Source organism: Danio aesculapii, chromosome 12 (assembly GCF_903798145.1).
Source record: "Danio aesculapii chromosome 12, fDanAes4.1, whole genome shotgun sequence".
NCBI lineage: Eukaryota > Metazoa > Chordata > Actinopteri > Cypriniformes > Danionidae > Danio > Danio aesculapii.
Window position 1 is genome coordinate 5,623,885 of NC_079446.1, and position 14,261 is coordinate 5,638,145.

The 14,261-nt window shown below is 34.6% G+C and overlaps 1 protein-coding gene across 1 annotated transcript in view; it reads left to right on the plus strand.

Moving 5' to 3' along the window:
• Nucleotides 1-1,888: 1,888 nt before the first annotated feature.
• Nucleotides 1,889-14,261, plus strand: part of scn4aa (sodium channel, voltage-gated, type IV, alpha, a) — a 49,870-nt gene continuing 37,497 nt past the window's right edge. The window contains exon 1 of the mRNA XM_056470090.1: nt 1,889-2,025. The gene's annotated coding sequence lies outside the window, so the exon portion shown is untranslated. The remainder of the gene's footprint in view (nt 2,026-14,261) is intronic.

Genomic DNA, 14,261 nt, shown 5'->3' on the forward strand with positions numbered 1-14,261 from the left:
CAAAGGAAATCGGTGCACGAGCATTATATTGAGAAAGCTATGTTCATCATGCTCACTTTGTGCATGACAGTTTTGTGTTGTGAACCTGAATTTAAACTGAATAGAATAATGGCAAGATTAAGAAAAAAATGCATCTCGTCATGGCATTGGAGTTTACATATAGGCCTGTTGTGTCTAATATGAAAATAGCCAAGCTATTCACAGATATTGCCAGATAATCACTTACTTTCAACAGACTTTGATCATTTGTGATTCTGGCTCTTATCCTTTCTTGCATTGTCTTGAGCCTTCACGTTGCCAAATATATACTATATTGTTAGTAGCCTGGATAGGTCACCGTCATTCTGCTACATCATATCACTTTCTACTGGATGTAAAATGCTCTGCAGTACATTTAGTCATTTTAGAATGTTAAGTTCTAATTCTGTAGTTATTTTGGTAAAAGTAACTAAAAAGTAATATAAGAGTAATGTAACATATTACAATTTTGAGACAGTAATATTGTAAGGTAAGGGATTACTTTTAAATCACAGTAATAAGTAATCTGTAATGTATTACAGTTTGGAAGTAACTTGCACAACACTGTTTATCACATTTGACTTTATTTATTTATTTATTTTATTCTTATTCCTCTTTTAGCTATTATCATGGTCATGTAAAAGTAAATCAATATAATATTGTCTAGCAGAGTAGGAGGCATTTATTTAAAGGCGTTTTCTTTAGCACTCTACTTGATATTTTATCTGATGTGATGGCATGATGTTTAAGCATGACTTATGTATCAAAATAGTTTTAGTTCTTTTTAAATGATCTGTTAATATTAAGAAAAAGATCGAAATTTACTTCCTTTTCCACACTTGTCTAACCTGTGACAATTTCGCCATGATGATTAAAGTAAAGATTAATTTGACTTCGTTTTTATAAATTTTTTCCTTTCTTTACTTGGTTACTTGGTTATTACATGTTTTACACCAGAGGATGGCGCTACATGTTCAGTTTGACGCATTAGGCTACGTCATCAATATTCAAGCATAAGATCTTTTTCACCCAGTAACACAACTTGAATAGTGCGCACTGTATATTAATTCAGCTTAATCAGTCTATAAATCTGCTGTTAATAAGAAAATAAGGATTATCTTAAAAAAAAATGTTGTGCAATTTGATGATAGTTATCATTTCCAAGAAGAATCTGCAACATTATGAGTGATCAAGTATATTAAATTACTCATCAGCTGCCTGATCTACTTTAAAGGTTTGGCAGAGTGTCTAAGAGAGAGAGAGAGAAAAAGAGAGAGAGATATTTATATGAATAATTTATGTTTCATATATAAAATTTTCTTGTGTGATTATAGTAGTTAGGGGCATGAAATTGTTTGACTTTATTTATTTATTTATTTAGCATAAAATAAGCTAAATTTGGGATGCACTGATTCAATTATTCGTTCAATAATGTATTGCTTATCATATTAATATAATTTAAGTTAACTTTTAATCGATTTCTTCCTTGAAACACGAACGGGGTTTTCGCGCCTTTTATCAAACTAACGGACAAAAGTTTGAACTGAGATCGTTTAGCTACTTTTTGTATACATTATTTGAGTTTTAAACGTTAACAAATATTTGTAATATATGTTACAACATATTCCTGTTAGCTATTGTCATTGCTTTAAACTGTTTATACAGTCTATTTATTATTCAGGCTGTATTTCTTTTTATCGCTGAGGGAAAACCCTTCTCTGTAGACGTTACAGAAATTGTTTTGTTGTATAACAACCTACAGAAGTGCCTGTTCAGGAAAGGTAAAGTAAAAAAGCGTGCTTCCAAGACCCTCATAACTGCGAGTTTTCCAATGATGATCCTCTCTATACCTGCGGCTCAATCTCAGGTTTCATTCAAGACGTTCACGCGTCAGCAACAGCTGCCCTGGAGCTCGCGCTGGCCTCGGGGTAGAGAGACAGACTTCAGCTGGAAGACTAAAGACCAAAGACTGAAGGTTTTGTGGAAATATTTACCTCACTGTGAAAGGTAAAGCTGTGGTCTAGAGCAAAGCATGTCAGTTGGTTGAAGGCATGTCTGTAAATGGAAAGCTACAGGTTCATTTGGCCCCCAAAGGTTTTGATTTCAGTGTTGATTTAATATGCTGGTGACCATGTCGGTACAGACTTTTCTAACAGCTTAGTGTGACTGCATATTATAATGTTGAAGAAATGGGGTTTAAAATTGTAATTTGACATGATTTAAAACATGTAAGAACACTGGAGCTATGAAGATGCCCAACAGTTTACATGAAATTTACAAAAGTGAGAAAGATTTGAAAATATTTCTATACAAATTATTTGATTCTGACTAGTTTAGCATGGCATTCTGTTGGCAAATAGTTTCATGTAATGACAACTAAATAAAAAAGGACAATTTTCCCATGCAAGCTATTTAAATATCGCCAAAATCATGCTATTGGTCTTTCTTTTTAAACATTTACATAATTTAAAATTGAATAACTGTATCAAAGCATGTCTATATATATATATATATATATATATATATATATATATATATATATATATATATATATATATATATATATATATATATATATATTGTTTAATATTATTTATCTTGAACTTCATCACTTTTATTTATTTGGTTTCCATCATATTTCTCTATATCTACCATACATACAGGTATGTGAGGCCTACAAAGTTTTTCCTTTTGGCTAATGCTCTCAAGTCTATTGTTCCAGCAGATGCTGACTGTGTAGCTGTACTCTTTTTTCCCCCCATCCAACAGTGTATGGAGTCAGAGTTAAATATAGCCTCGGTCTTCATTTCATGGTGATGCTCGTAGTGCTCAGTTGTACCCCTCCATTCCTCCACTGTTAATCCATGTTGCCCTGATCAGAGGTGTAGGATGATGGAGACTTTGGGATTGTTGGTCCCAAGATACTCATAGGAAGCGCTCAGATCGGATTTTGTTTAACCCCCCCCCCCTTCAGTTTTATGCTCTCGCATCTGCAGGATATAGTCCATGTCTCAAGTACTTAACCCTGTTTCAGAGTGCCAGCAAACTAAATTTAATGTTGTTTAATATGGACTATTTCTTGTCATATAAATAAAAGAAGATGTTTGTTTTTAGTTTCATCACTAAGGGCCAGATGGAAATTTGTGGTTGGACCTTGTGAGTTTTACCTACAGTGGCACACACTGGTTGATTACTGGATAGTATGTTGTTGATGAGAGCTAAACCATGACATCACTATGTTTGTCATTGATGAAACAAGTATGGTGCCATTGTAATTGCTTGCTGTACATTTTATTGAGTTAGGTGATGTGTTGTTTAGCATGTGTGTGTCTGTGTGTGTGTGAGCGAGTACTGGGCATCACATGCTCTTGGACGCAGAAGGTGTTGGTTTTATGTTTCTTTCACCGGTGAAACCATGTGATCTGGCGATCCATCTACCGCTGTCTTTTAATGTGTGCAAAAGGAGACTGTAGAAGTGTAGAAGGTGCAAACATAAATTTGACCCATTTTATAGTCACCACACACCTTTGTGCATCTGGAGTTTGTGGCATCATGACGTATGATAGCGTTGCATGATATGGGATATATGTTTCTAGTCTTTTATCAGAAGTGGTGCATACTAGATTTTAAAAAAGTGATCCAATACATACAGTTAAAGTCAGAATTATTAGCCCCTCTTTGATTTTTTTTCTTCTTTTATAAATATTCCCCAAATTATGTTTAACAGAGCAGGGAAATTTTCACAGTATGTCTGATAATATTTTTTCTTCTGGAGAAAGTCTTTTTTTTTTTTTTTTTTTGACAAGAATAAAAGCAGTTTTTAATTTTTAAAAATCAATTTTAAGGTCAAAATGATTAACTCCTTTAAGCTATTGTTTTTCCTCGATAGTCTACAGAACAAACCATCGTTATATAATAACTTGCCTAATTACCCTAACCTGCCTAGTTAACCTAATTAACCTAGTTAAGCCTTTAAATGTCACTTTAAGCTGTATAGAAGTGTCTTGAAAAATATCTAGTCAAATATTATTTACTGTCATCATGGCAAAGATCAAATAAATCAGTTATTAGAAATGAGTTATTAAAACTATTATGTTTAGAAATGTGTTGAAAAAAATCTTCTCTCCGTTAAACAGAAATTGAGGAAAAAAATAAACAGGGGGGGGCTAATAATTCAGGGGGGCTAATAATTCTGACTTCAACTGTATGTCAAAGATGTGACATCCTATTTTAGTGTCCAAATCAAATGAAATTTTAAAGTGATTATTACATATAGGGATTACATAAAAGTAATTTTATTACATATTATAGAGCAAATTCAATTAAATAGGGTATATGCACAGCTAGTGTTTTTCAGTCAATGATAAACTTTCGGTAAAAGCTTAATGTGGTCGACGCCAATAGCCTAGTGGTTAAGTGCGCCGACATATAGCACCATGATGCTCACGGCAGCCTGAGTTCGATTCCCAGCTTACGGTCCTTTGCCGACCCTGCTCCCAATGCTTTCCTGCTTGTAACCTCGACTGTCCTATCTCAATTAAAGGTGAAAAACCCCTAAAAATACTTTTTTTAAAAAGCCTAATGTGACTTATCAATTTCATAAGTTTCCTTTTACAGCATTGATGTTGTAATGTAATTACAATACATTCAGTTAAATAGACTTAAGCATTCATTTAGTTGTTCAAGCATAAAACCAGATGAAAGGCTGTGTAAGCGCTAGCGCCGTCAGTACCAGCAGGCAAGCGCAGAAACTCCACTGTGGATTGTGAGTAAATATGTCATGCAGTTCTCTTTTTGTTTTCATGCTAATATTTTGATGTGAGAAATATCAGAGAATGAATCAGTGAATTAGCAAACTCTTCATATGAAAGTGAGAGCTACAAATAAATTCAGCGCTTTTTGAAAACTCATTCATCAGATTAGATCAAAGGACTTTTATTTTATTTGTCCAGTATGACTTTATTTTGCTGGTCCCTTCAGCACAGTTTGTTGACTAAATGTTGCATTGTGACTACATGCCAATTACTTCTCATCTCATCTTACTTCTCTGTCTGCTTTATATCTGTTAATACTGCTCCTTCAACAGACATTTAACTCACTATAAGAAACTTTGCAAGTGCATGTCAACTTACAATAACCATAACCCTAATCCCAACCTAACAGTATACTTATAATCTAATGAGAATGAGTTGGCATGTAGATGCAATGTAACTTAAATTCAACAAAATGCACTAAATGGACCATCAAAATAAAGTGATACCATTTTTTCTTGGCATGCATATTTCTGATTCCAAAAAGCAGAAAGAAAACATGACCACTGACATATGCTTTTGGATTTTTGTTGTTGTTGTTGTTGTTGTTGTTGTTTGTTTTGCATCATTTATCTCTTGACAAGCAGCTTAGATTTTGGGCAAAATATCGACTTTAATGTTTATTTTTTAAAACGTAAAAAGTGAATAAAGTTTCATCTTTCTCGTCATAACATGTATGCCAAAAATGAGAGAAAACAACGATGGCAGAATGCAAGATGGTGCGTACTTTGTGGTGCTGGAGTTGAGCCATTTATTCCTAACAAATGAAATGCAGGTTTTGCTTCCTACGGTGGATTGTGGGTAAATATGCCATGCAGTTCTCTGTTGCTTTTCATGCTAATATGTTGGTGTGAGAAATATCAGAATGATTCAGTGAAATAGTGAACTGTCCAAATTAAACAGCTTTACAAACAAATTCAGCGCTTTTTGAAAACTAATTTATCATGTTAGATCAATGGTTCCTTTTTGTTGACTACATGCCAATTACTTCTCATTTGAGTATTAGTAGACTGTCTGCTTAATATCTGCTAATACTGCTCCTTCAACAGACATTTAACTGACTTTAAGAAACTTTGCAAGTACATGTCAACTTACACTTACCATAACCCTAATCCTAACCTAACAGTCTATTTATAATCTAATGATAATTAGTTATAGATAAGTATAGATAGCATGTAGATGCAATGTAACTTAAATTCAACAAAATGCATTAAAGGGACCATCAAAATAAAGTGATTTCATTTTTTCTGGAATGCATATTTCTGATTCCAAACAGCAGAAAAAAAACATGACTACTGACATATGCTTCTTGTTTTTTTTTTTTGCATCATTTATCACTTGACAAGCAGCTCAGATTTTAGGCAGATTATCGACTTTAATGTTTATTTTTTTAAATGTGAAAGGGGAATAAAGTTTCATCTTCATCATAACGTGTATGTCAAAATTGAGATAAAAAACTGATGGCAGAATGCAAGGTGGTGCGTACTTTGTGGTACAGAAAGAGTTGAGCTGATTATTTTTAACAAATGAAATGCAGGTTTTGCTTCCCACAGTGAATTGTGGGTAAATATGAATATGCAGTTCTCTGTTTGCATTACAAATAAAAACTTATTCATCAGATTAGATCAAAAGAGATTTGTTTTTTCTGGCATCCATATTTCTGATCTCAAACAGCAGAAAGAAAAACACGTGACTGCTGAAAAATGCTTTGGTTTTTGTTGTTGTTTTGCGTCATTTATACCTTGACATTATCCAGTGAAAAGAAACAAGCAGCTCAGATTTTAGACTTTATTGTCAACTTTAATATCAACTTTATTGTTACTCCAAAGACTAAAAATTATACTGGCTTCAAATGACATGAGGGGAATCTGTGGTGCTACTTGCATACTTACTGCAGCTTTCTGCTGACATAGAAGCTTTAAGATATTTTAAAAATGCATAAAGAAACTTTTTACGGTTTGTTTTTACATCATAAAAGTGTAAAACTTATTATAAGAATAACCTATACAGTTAGAGTCAGAATTACTAACCCCCACAAAATTATTAGCCCTCTGTTTTTCCCCCAATTTCTGACACTTTTATAAAGCTTAAAGGCTTAACTAGGTTAATTAGGCAGGTTAGTGTAATTAGGCAAGTTATTGTATAATGATGGTTTGTTCTGTAGACTATCGAAAAAAATATATAGCTTAAAGGGGCTAATAATATTGACCTTAAAATGGTTTTTAAAAAAATTTAAAACTGCTTTTATTCTAGCTGAAATAAAACAAATAAGACTTTCTCCAGAATAAAAAATATTATCAAACATACTGTGAAAATGTCCTTGCTCTGTTAAACATCATTTGGCAAATATTTTTATATAAACATATTATAAAAAAAAGTCAAAGGGGGCTAATAATTGTGACTTTAACTGTATATTGATTGGTTTGTAATTATTGCAATGAGTTCTTGATTTTAGTTTGAAATGACCACATTTTGCATAGTGATTTCAGTTGCTAGTGAATTTGAGACATCCGAGTAAGGTTCCAGCATACTTTAGAGGCTTGAGAGCTGGTTAAGGTTATGTGGACCCGGCAGAAAAGAGAGGCATGGCATATGACCCTTTAAAAAGACATAAACCAAGAGCACGCCTCATGTCATCACACTATAGTAATAAAATCCCTTGTTTGTGCTGCTGATCATTTGTTTACAACTTACCACATAGACATAAGAACTGGTGTCAAGAGGTCACACAGTTGGATATAGTCTGGATATACAGTTGAAGTCAGAATTATTAGCCCCCCTGAATTATTCCCAACCCCCACCCCCCCGTTTAATTTTCTCCCCTAATTTCTACACATTCAAAACATTTTTAAACATAATAGTTTTAATAACTCATCTCTAATAACTGATTTATTTTATCTTTGCCATGATGACAGTAAATAATATTTGACTAGATATTTTTCAAGACACTTCTATACAGCTTAAAGTGACATTTAAAGGCTTAACTAGGTTAATTAGGTTAACTAGGCAGGTTAGGGTAATTAGGCAAGTTATTGTATAATGATGGTTTGTTCTGTAGACAGTCGAAAAAAAAATTATTAAAGGGGCTAATAATTTTGACCTTAAAATGGTTTTGAAAAAATTAAAAACTGCTTTTATTCTAGCCAAAATAAAACAAATAAGACTTTCTCCAGAAGAAAAAATATTATCAGACATACTGTGAAAATTTCCTTGCTCTGTTAAACATCATTTGGGAAATATTTTAAAAAGAAAAAGAAAATCAAAGGGGGACTAATAATTCTGACTTCAACTGTAGGATCAGTTATGTCTAAGCTAAAATTAATTAATTCTCTTTTATTTAGATGTTTATTTGAGTGACACATGAAAACAAACACATGCGAGCTCTGAGATAAAATATTCAAATTGTATTTTTTGTATGTATGTGAATCTATGTAACTTTACAGCAATTTGAATGTGAAAATCATTCATTCATTCTCTTTTCGGCTTAGTCCCTTTATTAATCTGGGGTTGCCACAGTGGAATGAACCACCAACTTATCCAGCATTTGTTTTATGCAGCGGATGCACACTCATTCACTATGGACAATTTAGCTTACCCAATTCACCTGTACCACATGTCTTTGGACTGTGGGGGAAACCGGAGCACCTGAAGGAAATTCACACGAACGCAGGGAGAACATGCAAACTCCACACAGAAACGCCAACTGACCCAGCCAAGGCTTGAACCAGCGGCCTTCTTGCTGTGAGGCGACAGCACTACCTACTGCGCCACTGCGTCGCCTGAATGTGAAAATAATTGTGCACAAAAAACAAATACAAAAAAAGACTAGTATTTTTAATGTTGACTAGCAACAGTATTGTTATTCTTTTTTAGATATTTATCAAGTGATGTTTAATGGTGCAGGGACTTATTTCATAGTATTTTCTATAATATTTTTTCTTATTTGTTTTATTTCGGCTGAAATAAAAGTCTGTTTTAAATTAAAAAAAAAAAAAGTTCAATAATATTGTCCCTCCGAAGAAAAATATACATTTATATATATACAATTTGCTACAGAAAAAAACATTGTTATACAATAACCTGCCTAATTAACCTAATTAAGCCTATAAATTGCACTATAAGCAGAATACCAGTAAAATAACTAGTAAAACTTTATGTACTGTCATCATGGCAAACATAAAAGTAATTAGTTATTGAAAAACATCTTCTCTCCATTAAACAGCGATTAGGAATAAAATGTAAAAGAATTGGGTGGCACGGTGGCTCAGTGGCTGTCACCTCACAGCAAGGTCGCTGGTTCAAGCCCCGGCTGGGTCAGTTGGTTTTTCTGTGTGGAGTTTGCATGTTCTCCTCGTGTTGGCATGGGTTTCCCCCCACAGTCCAAACACATGTGCTATAGGTGAATAGAATAAGCTAAATTGGCCCTAGTGTATGTGTGTGAATGAGAGAGTGTGTGGGTGTTTCCCAGTGCTGGGTTGCAGCTGGAAGGGCATCCGCTGCGTAAAACATATGCTGGATAAGTTGGCGATTCATTCCGCTGTGGCGACCCCTGATAAATAAAGGGAATAAGCATAAAAGAAAATGAATGAATGAACATCATTTTGGAATTGTTTTGCTTGAAAATGAGCATATGCTAACTTTTTATAACACGTCTGATTTCATTTGCTTTTTGTTTTCAAATTTTAATAGACAAAATGCGTGTCCAAATATCTTTGAAGGTATTTGCTGATGGATATTTGCTATTATCTGTGTGTTATTACCAAACTCTACATTATTTTGGTAAAAAAAAAAAACTCATTATCAGACATTAGAATTATATGACTTCTGTCATATGATTAAGATTAGTCTTAGCCTGTGTGCTGCTTTTAGAAAGGCTCCTATTAACACTACAGTGGGGGCAGTTTTTATTTATTTTTTTACCATTTTGATACATTACATGAGTTCACACTAAGATATTTAAATGAATAAGAATATATTAAATATTGTTAAAAAGTATATTTGCTGTGCTGTCCATGGAGAGGGCTCTGAACTCATAAATACACTATAGTTGTCAGGGGAGAAAGAGAGACAGATAGGGGTCCGATCGTAGTGTGTAGCCGGGCCTCAGAATGCTCCCACTTATTTAAGTTTAAGATTGGATTTTAAAGTATGGAGTTCGAATGCTGAAAGTCAAGAGATAATGGAGGAAGGACAAGCTTGATTATTTATAGGGGTTTGATCTAATGCTGATTGAATAATAGGATGATTGTCAGTTATGAGTTGGGCTTGTCATAGCATCTTTGCAAGCTCCTCCTGAAAACTGTTAATAGAACAAATAACAATTGCTCCAATCAATAAGAGTTCTTTAAAAAGTTACCATTTAGCTACGATTGTTTTAAAATGATTTTTGTTTACTATTGCTCTTAAAATTATCTTTTATTGTAATTTAAGTAAATTGTAATGATTTTTTATGTTCATTAATGGAATACAAATTTTCTGCATTTGGAGAAAGTCATAATCTGGCTACGCGAAAACAAGATAATTTTGGTTACCCCATTAGCAGATTATTTTGCTTGTTTCAAGAAAAACCCACTTCAAGAGTTCACACTTAGATAATGCTCGACTATGATAGCAGGCATGATGTCCCGAGAGAGAACCCTGAGCTCAGAGATAGATGAGCCCAAGGTTCCCGCCTGGTCAATGAGCATTAGGAGGGATACGAGATCAGATGTTTCTCGAGTGCCCCCTTTTGTTATTGCTATTGTTAAGTGCTTATGTATTACGGTTCACTTATGTACATGTTTTTAGACTGTGGGAGGAAACCGGAGGACCCGGAGAAAACCCACGCAAACAAAGGGAGAACATGCAAACTCCACGCAGGGAGTGCCGACTGGCTCAAGTAGAACTTAAACCTGTGGCGTTCTTACTGCAAGGCAGCAGTGCTAACCACTGAGCCACCGTGTTGCCCGATCATGAAAGAGGAGGAGGGAGAAGGGAAGGATGGGGGGGTTTCCAAAAACGAAGATAAGGAATGAAGTTTAGGCAGGATATTTATAGTAGTTTTAGAATGATCTGATAGGCTAGCTAATGATTAGCAATGAGGGTCAGCTGTAGTCAATCATATCACGTGCTCCTCTCGAAATTAGTTTGTGAAACTTCATTTAATTTTAACATTATTTCTGAAAAAGGAAAATATTTTTTGGTTGTCTAGAACAGGGTTCTCAATCTCGGTCCTGGAGGGCCAGTGTCCTGCAGATCTCTAAGTTAAACAAGCAGAAGTTAAACTCTAAGTTAGAAAAGCATTTTTTGCAGTGTAACGTTAGTCTGACATGACTCTCTTTATAATTAATAACACAAAGAACAAACCCTTCCATTAACCCCTCTTTTATATACGTTCTCTCATCTAAATAAGCAGATTTCCAGAGCAAGGCGTCCCAGAGTCAGGGACAAAATATTACAGTTAGAACTGGTGGATAGCATCAAAGTTGGAAACTGAGATTTTGTTGTTTGTTAGATGGCTAGTTGAAAAAGTAATTCTAATCCTTACCTACTACCCGCCTTTTCAATTAAATGAAGAACAGAAGTAAGTATATAAACTAGAAAAAGGGTCAGATGTTACCTGTTTAGTATTGAAGGAGAACCTAAATATTTATACTCTTCACAACGGATCTTTTTGGTTAACAAATGCATTGCTTATTCACTAGGGCTGCACGATATTGGAAAAAAATTGACATTGCTGTGTCAATTCTGTGTATATTGCGAAATATAATTTCAAAAAATGACTTGTAACACTATTTGGAAATTATAATTTTAGATTGATTGAGATTACTTTGTAGGACACTCTGCATAAAATATAATTAGAAGCATTTTACGTATAAGCAAATTAAAAAAGATGCAAATGAAATAAATCTTGTTTTATGATCTTCTATGAATTCTAACAGTATTCAGGCACAGAAATTCAGTCATATTTAAAATAACAGTAGTATATTAGTATATTCCCTTGATCACAACTTACAGCTTCCTGCCCAGGGACTCCAGATGTAAATTAGCTTTATAGCTAACTCTGGCACAACATGTCATGCTGTACATTGTTTCTGTATAAATAAACTAACTAAATAAATAAATAAAATAAATTGTATAAATGAATACATTTAATCTTTGTTAAAGCTAAACCTTGATAACTTTGGTTTAAATTCGCTTGAAATCTCACACAGTCACAGATGTTTACAAACCTTTCACTATATTAGGGTTCAACTTTGAACAGACTTCACAAATAACGTGTTCTGAACTGTGGAGGCTGGCTATTATAATCCCAACTTGGCATTGCAGATCTTGCGATGTGACTATTGCAGATTCACACATTAGGATATCAATACTGAAACGATAGTGTGCAGCCCAAAAAATTAACACTTTACTTACATTTTAAAATTTGACTTGTGACAGCTGTAATATATTTGGTGTATGGATAACTGTTGACTCCTTTCAAGAATTTGTAGGGTTTTTTATTAATATTATTATTATTATTATTATTAATAATAATAACAATAATAATGATAGAAATTTTAGACACCGACCCTACAGAACAGCTACAAAAAGAACATGAGCAGGTTGCAGGACTATCTAGTGATATATCCGCTTGTTGAAGACCTGATCTCCTATAATGCAATCAGGAAATATCTTCAATAAATACTCCGCTAGAAGTATATTTAACTCTTGGGGGAAACTGGGCCCCTGACCTGATGAAGACTCTAAAAAAGTGAAGGAGGAGGTAATGCTCTTTCTCATCCTCTAGTGATATGAGAGATCTTAATGGTAGCGTGAAGCCCCACCCAGAATGGCGCACTGAAGCTTAATATTGGTGGGAAAAATTGCACAGAACGTCCTCTCATTTTTTGGCAGGAACCTCTTGAAGGGGACACATTATGAGCTTTTGATAGCTTTTAAAATCAGTCCTTCCGAAAAAGGGATGTAGAAACGGTATTGATGATTTTTTAAAGAAGAGAGTTTAGTTTCATCAGTTGTGAGCTGTAATAGGTGGAAGGATCAAGGGGAGGGACTGTTTTTGGTGGTTAAAGGAGTTCGAGGACGCATGCAGTGGTGTAGATGTTGGGAGAAGAGCTTTGGGTCAGAGCTGAGTTGGCTTGTTGAGCTGTTTATTGGTGCGATGCGAGTGAAGCTGGAATGAGCGGAGTCATCGCACTTGTGTAACTCGATGCTCAACCATGATGGCCCACGGCAGCTGAGCGGCCACCATATCAGTGTTTGTATGGTACGGATGTGCATGAGAGCGATACAGAGTGTGTGTCTGTCTCCACTTTCCCAGCCCCTCTCTGTATGCTGGGCCCCCACAGAGAAAGACTGAATTCTCAGAGGCGTACGTACTGTATATCTGCCTGCCTTCAACTTGCACACATGTGCGTCATTGCAAAAAAAAAAAAAAAAGAATATAAAAATTATATATAACTAAAAAAACATGTATGGAAATGTAAATTAGAGGACAATTTTTTAACACTTGACTTGATTTTTCAGAAATTATGTGGGCTATAATCTTCATCATTAAAAAATTTATTCAAAGCACACAACAAAAACCACTGGTTGGAAAACACAGAGATCAAATTCATGAAACATGAAGAAAGCTTACAACTAAAAATTCTGAAGGATACAGAAGTATTGTGGTACTTTTGTAGAAAGTGTACAGGCCAAACGTTATATATTTATATATTTTGTTACTTTGAATGACTTCAGCACATCTGTGGCCACAAGACATCACTAGTCTCTCACAGACTTCACCAGTCTCTTGCAGACAAAGTGAGTAGCGCCTTAGCGGCCTCCCGACTGTGTGAAATGTTACATTAGTTGCAGTCTGAGAATTTCTGAGAAATTTTAAATTTAAAAACTGTTATAAGTTTTGTTTTTTAAACCTAGAATTAATATTTAAATACATTTTTGCAAATAGGAGCACTGTCGTCTCACAGCAAGAAGGTTGCTGGTTTGAGTCCTGGCTGAGTCAGTTGGCATTTCTGTGTGGAGTTTGCATATTTTCACTGCGTTCCCCCATAGTCCAAAGACATGCGGTATAGGTGAACTGAATAAACTAAATTGGCCGTAGTGTATGTGTGTGCATGTGAGAGGATGGATGTTTCCCAGTACTGGGTCGCAGCTGGAAGGGCATCAGCTGTGTTATGCTGGATAAGTTGGTGGCTCAATCCGCTGGGGCCCCTGATGAATAATGGGAGAATAAGCCGAAGGAAAATTAATACATTTATTTTTTCATATATACATTTGTGAACAAAGTAGATTCAGTGTAAGTAGCTAATTGTTATGAAAGTGTAGTCTGACAATAGCTTAGGCTACAGTATCTGATGAGTAGCTTACAGCTTATGAAGCTACAGTGTTAGAGTAGCTCAATCGTAGCAGAATGCACAATCTGGAAACAATCTGTTTTGTCTGGTA